The sequence below is a fragment of the Artibeus jamaicensis genome, unplaced genomic scaffold (assembly GCF_021234435.1).
Source record: "Artibeus jamaicensis isolate MK-2021 breed Jamaican fruit bat unplaced genomic scaffold, CSHL_Jam_final contig_924, whole genome shotgun sequence".
Taxonomy (NCBI): domain Eukaryota; kingdom Metazoa; phylum Chordata; class Mammalia; order Chiroptera; family Phyllostomidae; genus Artibeus; species Artibeus jamaicensis.
This window is the reverse complement of record NW_026522015.1, coordinates 786,493-798,382: the sequence shown is the minus strand read 5'-3', so window position 1 is coordinate 798,382 and position 11,890 is coordinate 786,493. Positions and strand designations below refer to the sequence as shown.

Below are 11,890 nucleotides of genomic sequence, written 5' to 3'. Positions count from 1 at the left end.
ATGAAACATTTTACTAAAGGTGATTGAGAATAAAGAGTGCCAAGGGAAAGAGAAAACCTGAGTTGTGTAACATGATAAAAAATATTGCTAACTAAATACATTACATCATATCATGTTTAAAACCATGAGAGGTACATTGGGTAACCTTTCGTTTCACTGGTGACTTCACAAAAATCATGAAAAGTGGTAGCTTAGAACTCTTGTACCTCTATCCATAAACTAAAACTCTCCCAGCTGTAGGACCTTCAATTATGTTATTTTACTACTTAAAACATTTTTTAAAGTTATATCTTAATTCTAGGCTTGGTGAGATTTGTTTGTCATGAAAGACAAAAGGCAAAGAAGTCATTTGAAATAAACAATTACATCAATGGTCTTCAGGAGGATTCCAAGAAGAGCAAAGAGTATCTGACTTTTTGTGCTCAAGCCTTTTAGTTCTTGAAAAATAGAACATGAGGCTGAAGAGCCAGTCCTGACTTTTTCCTCTCCCTACTCTTATATAGAATCAAGGGTACATGATTATTGGTACAGAAGGTAGAGAACCAAGACTTTCCTACTTTTGACTTGAGAGGGTCACTTGAGAGCCAGCAGATACCATGGTTCCATGGCTACAGATGTCTCTCTGCATTTATCTCTCATTATGCAAAAAGATTCTAGTAAAGTCTTTAGCTGACCCACCATGTGACAGCCTCGGAGAGCAGCCCATTTGGCCACAGGAGGACCATGGCATCCTGTAGTTCCAGGGGCCTGGTATAAAGAGATCACTTGGCAGAGTAGGCAGAGCTCTGGATGTGGAGTCAAAAGATGAATTTAATCCTGGCCCTACCCAAGGAACCATAACACTCTGTGTGTTAGTTTCCTAATATGGGTGGAACATGTATCAAATAAAATATTTATCATATTAAAGCTTTTCCCATATATATAAGTTTTAACAACTCCAATTTAATTTATTCATATTTTCCATTAAGCTCTCATGTTTTTTTTATACTTCTTGCTAGTCACTGATGGCTATATAAAGACAATTTAATGATTTAATGATTGAAAATTTAGACTCTAGGGTAGACAACCAATTTGAATTTTAGCTTCACCATTGATTATCTACAAGAGATTGGGAAGTTATTTAATCTCTCTGCTCAGTTTTCTCCTCTGTAAAATGAAGATGATAAAAGTACCTTCCTCATAGAGTTATTATGAATATTAAATGAGTTAATGTACAGTATGTAAAGCACTTAAAACAGCTCATGGCCCACAAGTACTATATATTTGGCTATTGGTATTATTAGACATGATATTTGCTTCAAGACAGGAGTAATTACAGAGATGTAAATAATCATGTGTCCTCCAGTTTCTATTTTGATAACTACATGAGGACAAACAAAGTCGTGGCCAATTTGTATATGAGCTAGAAAGTTTAAAGTAATTAAATTGACATCAGAATGAACCAACCAGCCAAGAATAGCTATGTATGCCACTAAAAGAAATGTAAAGAAGCTATTAGCCTGGCCAGGCTTTCCAGATCTGGGCTGATGCAATGTCCTGTGATGACATTTGATGAACCAAGACTACAGAGTTCTTAAATGGATTCTTTTGACTCTATCAGCCACCACAAGTAGCAACCCGAGGGTGGTAGGCTGGGGAGAAGTCACAGGGAAAGGGCTGTAGGCTCTTCATGGTTAACTCAGAGGCCAACTTCTCTGGCCCAGTCTGGGTGCCTCTATAATCTTTTCTGTCCTCAGAAGCACAGCAATCTGTATTGACCTTTTCTATTGTACTTCCCTATTATTTTTCCCAGATTTTTTTCTTCTGGGGGAGAGATTAAGAGGAGCAAAAGAATTGCACAACTTTTCCCCTTTCTGCCTTCACTAAAATTATACTGATGTACCAGCCACAAATCACCAGCAATTCAAAAACAGGAGTCTGCCAGGAGTCAATTGCTGGGATAGGGAACACACACTAGGACCAGTTGGAGAAGGCAAGGCAAGATCAAAACAGCAAACCAGAGTCAGAGACCAGCTGTCAAAGAGCTGCCTGGTGATGAACACTTGACAAAAAAGAAAAAAGAAAAAAGAAACCAGCTGATGTAAGAAGCAAAAGGTGAAGGTGGCAGTGGAGGAATTATTGAATTATTTCTAGGTAATAGTTTAAAAATAGAATCATATTTTAAAAAATAGAACTAGGTGCCCTGGCTGGTGTAGCTCAGTGGATTGAGCACTGGCCTATGAACCAAAGGATCGTGGTTCGATTCCTCGTCAGGGCCCATGCCTAGGTTGCAGGCCAGTTCCCAGTAGAAGATGCACAAGAGGCATCCATACATTGATGTTTCTTTCCCTCTCTTCTTCCCTTCCCCTCTAGAGATAAATAAACAAAATCTTTAAAAAATAGAATTAGGATGCATTCCCAGTAAGCCTATGGGACTTCTTAAATATACAAATTAGTTGGGTTTGAAAAAAATTCTTTTACACTACTTACTTTTGGGAAGAAATTTATAAATTCCCAAGAAAAAAACTAGCCAGTATACTGCAAGGAATGAAAAACTGTCAGTTTTTTTTAACCTAAATGCAACCATTTATGAAACAGATGGTCCATGTATAAAAGCCCAAAGAAGATAGAGTCAAGCAGCATGATGATAGGGGTGGCCTGTCTGGAGGCAAGATGAAAGGCCCTCCCTGACATCAGGGCTGAGTTTCATCTCTCCTGGCTCAAGAGGGCACTGGAGCTTGTTCTCTCTACAGTTTCACCTGTGTATAGGTGCAGAGGCTCTACCCTTCCCAATTACACCATCCTTCTTAATGTCAAGGATGCAGCTTGTTTTTTAAGAAGCCTATGTTTGTCTTGAGTCATTGAAAAGAGGGAGGTTTCTATTGGAAATGGTTCAGATAAGACCTTGCAAAGTATTGGGGCATAGACTGTGCTTCCTAATGAATGATCAATGGTGATAGATGGGCATCTCTATTTGGGAGCTTTTCCTATATGGTAACCAGGAGAACATCAGGACTCTCCTCCACAAATGTGTGCAGAGCTGTCCTAATGTAGTAGATTCTGTGATTATTGGCTCAGATCAAGATGGACAGTGATCTCTCTGGCAGAAGTTGGGCCAGCTCCCAACTCCTGTGCATCTGGCCACCTTCAGGTGCAGTCTCCTACATGGGGCTTCACTGATGTCCTCCCAAATCTTTCCTTCTTCCCACTCTAGCCCCCATCTTCCCTTATAGGGAGATAGCAGTCTGGTTTTTCATCAAATCTCCTTCTAAGCTATGATTGGTGTCATAAACTCTAGCCTTGATTCATTCCTTAAGACATAGTTCTATTCACTCTCAAAGTTTTTGTTGATAACATTCTTCTAAAAATCTTATTAATTTCTTCACCATTTTTTTGTCTGGCTGGCTGACATTTGTGCTTTTTCTTAATTTCTGTCTCCAACTCTATGCCCCCATTCCTCTAAAAAAAACTCCAGATGTATCAGAACATGTGCTACATTTGTGGTTTTTTTAACACAGCTGACCTTGCACACATACACTGAGATCTAAAGACCCTCAAGCAGGAACCTGATAAAAATGACCTCCCATTAGAAGCTTAAGTGTAGCCTCCCTAGAAAAAGGGCACAGACAACTATATAATGTTCAGTGAAGTCCCATATGTTTCTAATTCAATTTCTCCAGAATTGGTAGGTGATGCCTTCAAATATGAGATTTCTCTTTTATTAGGTAAATAGACTTACTTTAGGTTCCGGGCTCAGGATCCTATTATAACCTAACTAACCATTTGACTTGTATCTCAGTGTCCTTAAAGTCATGTCTTTTACGCTTCCTATTCCCAACCCCAATTCAAAGGAATTAAGATAGTTACTCCTACTCGCAGATCTCCAAAACACTTGGCACTCCAAACTCATCTATAAATGAGTTTGATAGACTCAACATTTGAGGATTTAGAGAATTTAAGAATTGGAGGATAAGATGAAAGAGGAAACAAGGAAAGACTTCAGAAGGACCTGTTTATGCTTAGAAGATGAGCAAACAGAATTAGAAGTTAACATATAAATCACCTCAGATCCACGTTAAAGTGAGTGTGAGTGTGAAGAGTGTGGCAAAAGGCACCCAATCATTTATTCTAGGTCTTGCGTGATAGCCTCTCTCTTTTCTCTCATTCTCCTTTTTATCAGCCCAAGTGTCCTCAGTGATTCCCTTCATGTAGGCAATTAAGAGTCTTGATGTTCCTTCACGTCCCTGTGGAAAGCAAGTTCCATCCAATGTAATTAGGAGGCATGGACACCAACCTATCCAGAGAAACTGAGAAGGGGCAAAAGTTCCTGAGTTCCTCACATCTGGGGCCTATGAATATTTCAAGTCCGAGCTATACTAGGTAAACTTTCACTTTCAGAGAATGTTTCTGAAGGACTCAATTGCTGTTGGTGATTCTGGTTTGGCTCAGTATGGGGGAGGAAAGATCTGCCCCAGATCACGGTTCTCCCAGCCCTAGGGTATGGCTGGAGGCCTCAGTCAGCAAGAGCCCAGAAGCCAATGTTTTCTTTTTTGTCCACTTCAAGGACCATCCAGAAATGCAGTAGTCATGATTCGCTGTCATTTTGGAAACATTTTCTAGAAATTTTAGCTCGGGGTTTAAATGCACTACCCATGGGAAATCTTGATCTGTGAGTTGAATGAAAATATGCTTTTATGGATGGACCCAGTGGGTATTATGCTAAGTGAAATAAGTCATACAAAGAAAAACAAATACCACATGATCTCATTTATATGTGCAAACTAAAAGTCTAAATAAATGAATAAAACAGAAACAAACTCCTATATAGATACAGAGAACAAACTGATGCTTGCCAGATGGGAGGGGGATTGGGCAGCTAGATGAAAAAGGTGAATTAGGAAGTGCAAGTTGGTAGTTACAAGAGAGTCACAAGAATGTAAAGAAGAGCATAGAAAATATCATCAGTAATATGTATCATCATACATAATAACTATATATGGTATCAATGGGTACTAGACTTACCAGGGGATCACTTAATAAGTTATATAAATGTCTATTACACTATACACCTGAAACTAATATTTATTGAATATCAACTATAATTAAAAATTTGTAATTAAAAAATAAGTGGGAAAAATTGGGGGGCAAATACCTCCTTTTTGTGTTGACCCAATCTGAGCATGATATAGCACATCCTATATTTAAAACAGTGATGTCCTTTCAAGCTATGACCATGAGTTATTTACTCAGTTAATAGAACAGTTGAATGCAAGTGAGGCCACTTGTTTGAACAAAACACTGCAGTAAAAATGAGTTTATCCCCCCCTTATAAATTAAATAATTTGAATGTATTGCTTAAGCGAACATTTGAAGTTTCATATTTTGTAAATAAGGATACACCTAGAAAAGTAGTGAAATATAACATCATAAAAGTATTCCCAGAATTTTAGAATGGAAACATAAAGCAGACTGCTGTGTCCATGGAGAGAAACTGAGGCTTCAGAGCTCCCACCCATGGCACCCGGGCGCCGGACGGCGAGGATGTGGGCTTCGTTAGTCCAGGCCACTGTCCGAGCTGTAAGCAAGAGGAAGCTGCAACCAACTCCGGCAGCCCTCACTCTGACACCTTCAGCGGTAAACAAGATAAGACAACTTCTTAAAGATAAGCCTGACTCTTAGGTGTGAAAGTTGGTGTTCGGACCAGAGGTTGTAATGGCCTTTCTTACACTCTAGGATACACAAAGACAAAAGGAGATTCTGATGAAGAAGTCGTTCAAGATGGAGTCAGAGTGTTCATCGAAAAGAAGGCTCAGCTGACACTTTTAGGAACAGAAATGGACTATGTCAAAGACAAATTATCCAGGGAGTTTGTGTTCAATAACCCAAACATCAAGGGAACGGGTGGCTGTGGAGAAAGCTTTAACCTTTGACTCCCCCGGACTCCTCTGGCCGTGAGCCGCAGGAAAGCTGCGGAGCCCCCCGCTTGCTGAAGGAATCGTGTGCCCATCACGTGCTTGAGGTTCATGCTGCATGGATGCCTCCTAAGGAAAATAAAGTGATGCGTTTGGAAAACGAAGCCAGTGTGTTAGATTTCAGAAGTGATATTTGTATAGGGGACAGAATGTAAGAAGCCATCATTCTTTTGGGGTCATTTTTCTGATCTGTACAGAAAAAAAATCCTACCCTGCACTTACTTATCGTGCATCCTTTCTGTTAGATCCAGTTTTACAGAGGTGCCTGCCTGGGAGGATTCTGGTGAACATTCTGGTGAAAATGTGCAGAGTGCACATTTTTAACAAGTGTGCACTCTGCAGCTCTGGACTGAACAGCTGGAATGTGCGTCTCCAGCCAGGTTAATGGCCGTCAGATTCTGAGGCAGAAGGTCCTGACTGCTGGGTTGACATGGTGCTGCATCGTTTTTCTACACAAGCTTGGCACGGCCTTTACCCAGCACTTCGTTGTGAAATGCCCCTTTTGCTCACCTTGCAGCAGCATCAGATGCCAATAGATGGGAGTGTCAACGATTTCCTTGAATGGTTTTGCGTGATGGCATAAGAAATCCTCCACTCACTATTTTTCATCCATTTCCTTCGCTCCCCTAGATGTCTGCTCAAGGAGGGATCTCAAGTTGAGATGCTTTTATTTGAAAGGTTCCTTACAAGATGTGTAGCCCAGCCCCCTCAAACCTAAACCTAAGGAAGCGAAGCCCCAGGGAAGGAGAAGGGCTTGTGTCCACCGCGCACTGCCGGGCTGACGCACAGGCTGGGCTCTGAGGTGGGCAGTGAAGGGAAATGACCCAGGCTGTCTGGCTTCTCTGACTGACATTTTGATGAGATTTCTGTGTGATTTGATAGAAAATCTAATGTTTTATTATATTTCGAGTGAGAAAAATCTTACTTTAAAGCCCCTTTATGTGAATTGCCATGTTTCTTTTGAAGTATGCCGCGGTGGTTTGTACTAGCAGGGGAGATGCTATAGCAACCCAGAAATTCCCAATAAGCATACACTTTCTGAATCCTAAATCCAGTTGCTAAAATTTTAAAATCTACTATATTAACCTAACATTTTAGCATCAATTTTTCTTTTTAACAGTGTTCCTTTTGTAATGTGATTACTGAGTTTCCTGGGTTGGACATATTAAATGTTTGACAAGATGCCCTGTGTTTTTTTGAAAGCCGAGTCTTACAAAGTGGCCGAGTTCCTTGACATGTGTCGTATTTGCTGAGTACCTGCCGCCACACGCACCCAGACCCAGAGCAGTAGCTTTATGCTTATGATTTTGTATTACTGAGATTTGTGCAATACTGAATGTATGTAGTGCTAGAGTTGTTAATAAAAAATGTGGCTTCTTTATGATCATAAAAAAAGAAACTTATAAAGCAATTGAAAACTAAAAAGAGAAAGTTGAAGTAATGGATTCACCAAGGTCATATGTATCAAAACAATAAAACCCATTCTGATTTGTATTTTTTTAATGATAAAATATTTTAAACATATAGAAAATAATAGAGAGGAACATAACCCAACATTCTTGATATAAAGTTTTACCATATTTTAGTCAATTGTTGTTTAATCTGAACTTTAAAGTCCTATCTACTCTTCACTGATCCTTTCTCAGTACCCCTTTTCAGACTTAAACTTCTCAATTTGCTATTCATCATTTCTGTCTCCAGACATGTTTTAATGCTTTTAATTTATATTTAATTACCTATAAATGAATGTCTAATATTATTTTTCAAGCATTTAAGCCTTTTCTGTTCCTGATTTCTGTCTCTATGTTTTCTGCAAATTAGAATTCTATAAATTAAGAATGTAAAATATAATATTGAAGACAAGCCACAGGCTGAGAGAAAATATTTGCAAAAGAACCACCTGATAAAGGACCGCGATATAAATTATACAAAGAACTCTTAAAACTCAGCAATAAAAAGAAACAACTTGATATTTAAAATGGGCCAAAGACATCTAAGGCACCTCGCCAAAGAAATTTTGCCAGTGGAAAGCAGGCACATGAAAAGGTGCTCCACATCATAGATCATCAGGGAAGTGCAAACTAAAGCAACAACGAGATACACATTTTAACATGACCAGAAGCGGGAACACCAACAACGTCAAATGCTGGTGAGTATGTGGAGCAACAAGAACTCTCATACATTGCTGATGAGAATGCAAAATGGTGTAGCTACCATGTAAGATAGTTTGGAGGTTTGTAACAAAACTAAACATACCCTTATCATAGAATCCAGAAATTGTGCTCCTTGGTATTAATATTTAGCTAAAGGAATTTAAAACTTATGTGTACACAAAAACCTGCAGATATATGTCGAAAGCAGCTTTATTATTCATTGGAAACAATCAAAATGTCTTTCTTGCACAAATAAACAGTGGTCCATCTAGATAATGAATATTATTTGAGGATAAAAAGATATCAGGCCCTGAAAAGACATGGAGGAGACTTAATTACATATTACTAGGTGAAAGAAGCCAATATTTCAGCCAGTATGTAGGCTGCAAAAGCTACATACTGTGATTCCAACTACATGAGATAAAACAGAAGGTGAAACTATAAAGAAAATAAAAAGGTAAGTGGTTGCCAGGTGTTGGAGTTGGGAGTGAGAGGGTAAATAGGCAGAGCACAGAAGATTTTTAGGGCAGTAAAAGTACTCAGTACTCTATGCAGCAATGGATACAAGTCATTTTACATTTGTCCAAATTCATACAGTGTAAAATACGAAGCGTGAACTGCAGTGTAAACTGAGGACTTGGGTGATTATGATGTGTCATCACAGGTTCATCCATTGTAACAAATGTACCAGTATGAGGACGGATGTAGTGTGTAGGCGGCAAGGGAGTACATAGAAGTCTCCTTACCTTCCCCCCAATTTTTTACTGTAAACATGACAGTGCTCTAAAATTTAAAGTCTCAACTTTAAGTGGTCTTTAAAAAAGTTAAGCATGTTAGCCAAAAATACTGATATTACATATTATAGGCACTTAAACAGAAATATTAATGATGTATAAATAACATCACTTTTATTTTCTGGCTTGAGCTACCAGATATAAAAGCTATAACATTCCCATGATATGAGATTTTCAGAAAGTGAATGTGGACATCAACATTTGATGGACAAGCGGAACAGCCCACAGAGAAATCAAAAGGAACAAAAACACAGAAGAAAAATAGAAGAATATGATGTTATAGAACATCATCAAAGTATTGCAGTAGTTGAAAACAGTGTCAGAAGTGACACTCTTAAGAAATATTATGAAAGTACACAGATTTTTCCTGTTAGAAGAAATGAGGGCAAATAGAGACTTTACTGCAAGGCACTCTGGCCTTCCACCCTTCACTCAGTCCACAGTTCCAACAGCACAAATTCTCTCATTTAGAGCAACTTGTATGAGAGTATTCAGAATAAAACAATTTCCGATGTTATAACCCTTCATATGAGTAATCTCTGTAAATAGTACAGAGTACAATTTCTCCTTGTCTATTATTTTCATGTAGGAGAATATCACTTAAAAACATTGTTTATGAAAACTAAACCCTGTACAAATCCTTACCCACAATTATATTGCCTTCTCCAAAAGAAGCTTAAGAGTTTGGGTTTGGAGCCAGCTGAAATTCCACCATGATCACTTATTCACTGTGTAACATTTGGTCAGTCATTTAGCCACTATGAGCTTGTTTCCTTTGTCCTAAGGGGAAGTTATAGGGTTATTTTGAGGATGTCAGAGAATACATGTAGTAAGTGCTTAGCGAATTGCAATAATGCTAAAGCTCTCAAGAAAGACATGCAAAAAGGATCACCCAGGTTGGCAACTGGGCCTGTGAGACCCAGTCTGTCTCACAACATTTTTTTAAATGTATTTATTTAATTGTTGTTAAAGTACAGTTTTCTGTTTCTTACTCCCATCCCAGCCAACCCCTCTAGTGCTCCCCATCTCCCTCCAATTTCTACCCCCTTAGTTGCTGTCCATGTGTCCTTTATACTAGTTCCTGTAAACCCTTCCCCTTTAAGATGTCATTGCTTTTGCTTCTGTAATTCCTCCTCTCAGCACCAGTATCCAAGTCTCATGTTTTTTAAAAAAGTACCTCCTAATCTATGCCCTTATTTACAAGCACTTGATTATAACTGCTGTTACTATAAAGAATGTGATATCTCCTTTACAAAATTAAGTCCCTGTGTGTGGAAGGGGCTAAAAATACAGGGGCTGACTCCAGGGTAAATAAAGATTTTAGTGCCTATGCTGTTGCTTTTAATTCAGAAAACCTCTGTTTTTACATACAAGTTAATCTTTGTATTATTATAGACAGCTCTACTGCCTTCTGAAAATAGGTAGACAAGGCTTTCATTTAACTGGCTTGCTTCAAGTACTCTGAACTGTTTGAGATTTTTCAAAAATTGTGTTGATAATAAGGTCTCAAATAATTTTCTACTTGAAAAATATACTTTTAATGTAGAGCATTAATGGCGCCCAATGAAAACATGGATCACTCAATAATAAAGTATAAAAAAACTTTTTGACATGATTTTTAAGAGAAAAGTTTACCTTGTTGGATGAGAACTGAGGAAAAGCAATAAAGAGAAATATGCTGGGAAAAGTGGATTTTAAAAAAGTTTTCAGCTAAGTGGAAAGTACAATTGGCTTCAGGTATAGCTGGATCAAGGTGGTTTCACAATGTGACAAGAAAACTATCTGTATTTATTTTTCACCTATGAGATTCTTTGCACTACCTTTGTTCTCTGAAATACTCTTTGCATCTGGTGTTATAAATGAGCATGAGTAAGACAAGGCTTCATTTTACCCCTTCACATCTCCAGCAAACAAACATACCCCTTTTCTGATGGCATCAGTAAAAGTCTTTGGCTTTATTCTAATATTCAAGACCTGTGTGATTGGGGTTGGGGCCAGCTTCACCTGAACCACATAGACAAAAAATGTGGTGGTATACTTCTGGCCAAGATGGAGGCATAGTTAAACACACTGTGCCTATTTGCAAAACCAAAATAAAGACAACAACAAATTTAAAAACAAAATACAACCAGAACAGACAGAAAACCAAACTGTGTAGAAATCTGACAACCAAGGAGTTAAAGAAGAAACATTCATCCAGACTGGTAGGAGGGCCGGAGACTGGCAGCTGGGCTGAAAAGACTCGAGGCAAGACAGCAGATGACAAGTAAGGTGGTGGACTGTGGACTGGGTGGTCCCACATTCCCATGCTGATAAACTGGGAGGAACAACTGGGGACTGAGACAGACTGCGCAACCCAGTTTCAGTGTAGGGAAATAAAGCTTCAACACTCTGATTGAAAACACCTGTGGGGGTTGAGCTGGCAGCGGGAGAAACTCCCAGCCTCAAAAGAGTTCATTGGAAAGACCCACACGGTCCTGGAACATCCACAAACCCACCCACCCAGGAATCAACACCAGAAAGGCCCAATTTGCTTGTGGGAAGTTGGGGAAGTGACTGAAAACCGGCAAAGAGTGAAGCAAGCGGCATTGTTCCCTCTCGGACCCCTCTCCCACATACAGCATCACAATGCAGTAATGTGGTTACCCTGCCCATTTACTATTTAATATGTACTCCAAGACAAAAAAAATGGCCCAAATGAACAAACAGATCAAAGCTAAAAAAAAATACAACTGAGCAATGAAGAAATAGCCAACCTATCAGATGCACTATTCAAAACCCTGATAACCAGGATGCTCACAGAATTGGTTGAATATAGTTGCAAATCAGATGAAAAAAATGAAGGCTATGGTAATGAAATAAAGGAAAATGTACAGGGAACCAACAGTGATGGGAAGGAAACCAGGACTCAAATCAACAATTTGTAGCACAAGGAAGAAATAAACATTCAACCAGAAAAGAATGAAGAAACAATTTTTTTTTAATTATGAGA

At 38.8% G+C, this 11,890-nt stretch overlaps 1 pseudogene; it reads left to right on the top strand.

Moving 5' to 3' along the window:
• The first annotated feature begins 5,520 nt into the window (after window positions 1-5,520).
• Window positions 5,521-5,909, top strand: LOC119054712 (iron-sulfur cluster assembly 1 homolog, mitochondrial-like; annotated as a pseudogene).
• Window positions 5,910-11,890: the final 5,981 nt, after the last annotated feature.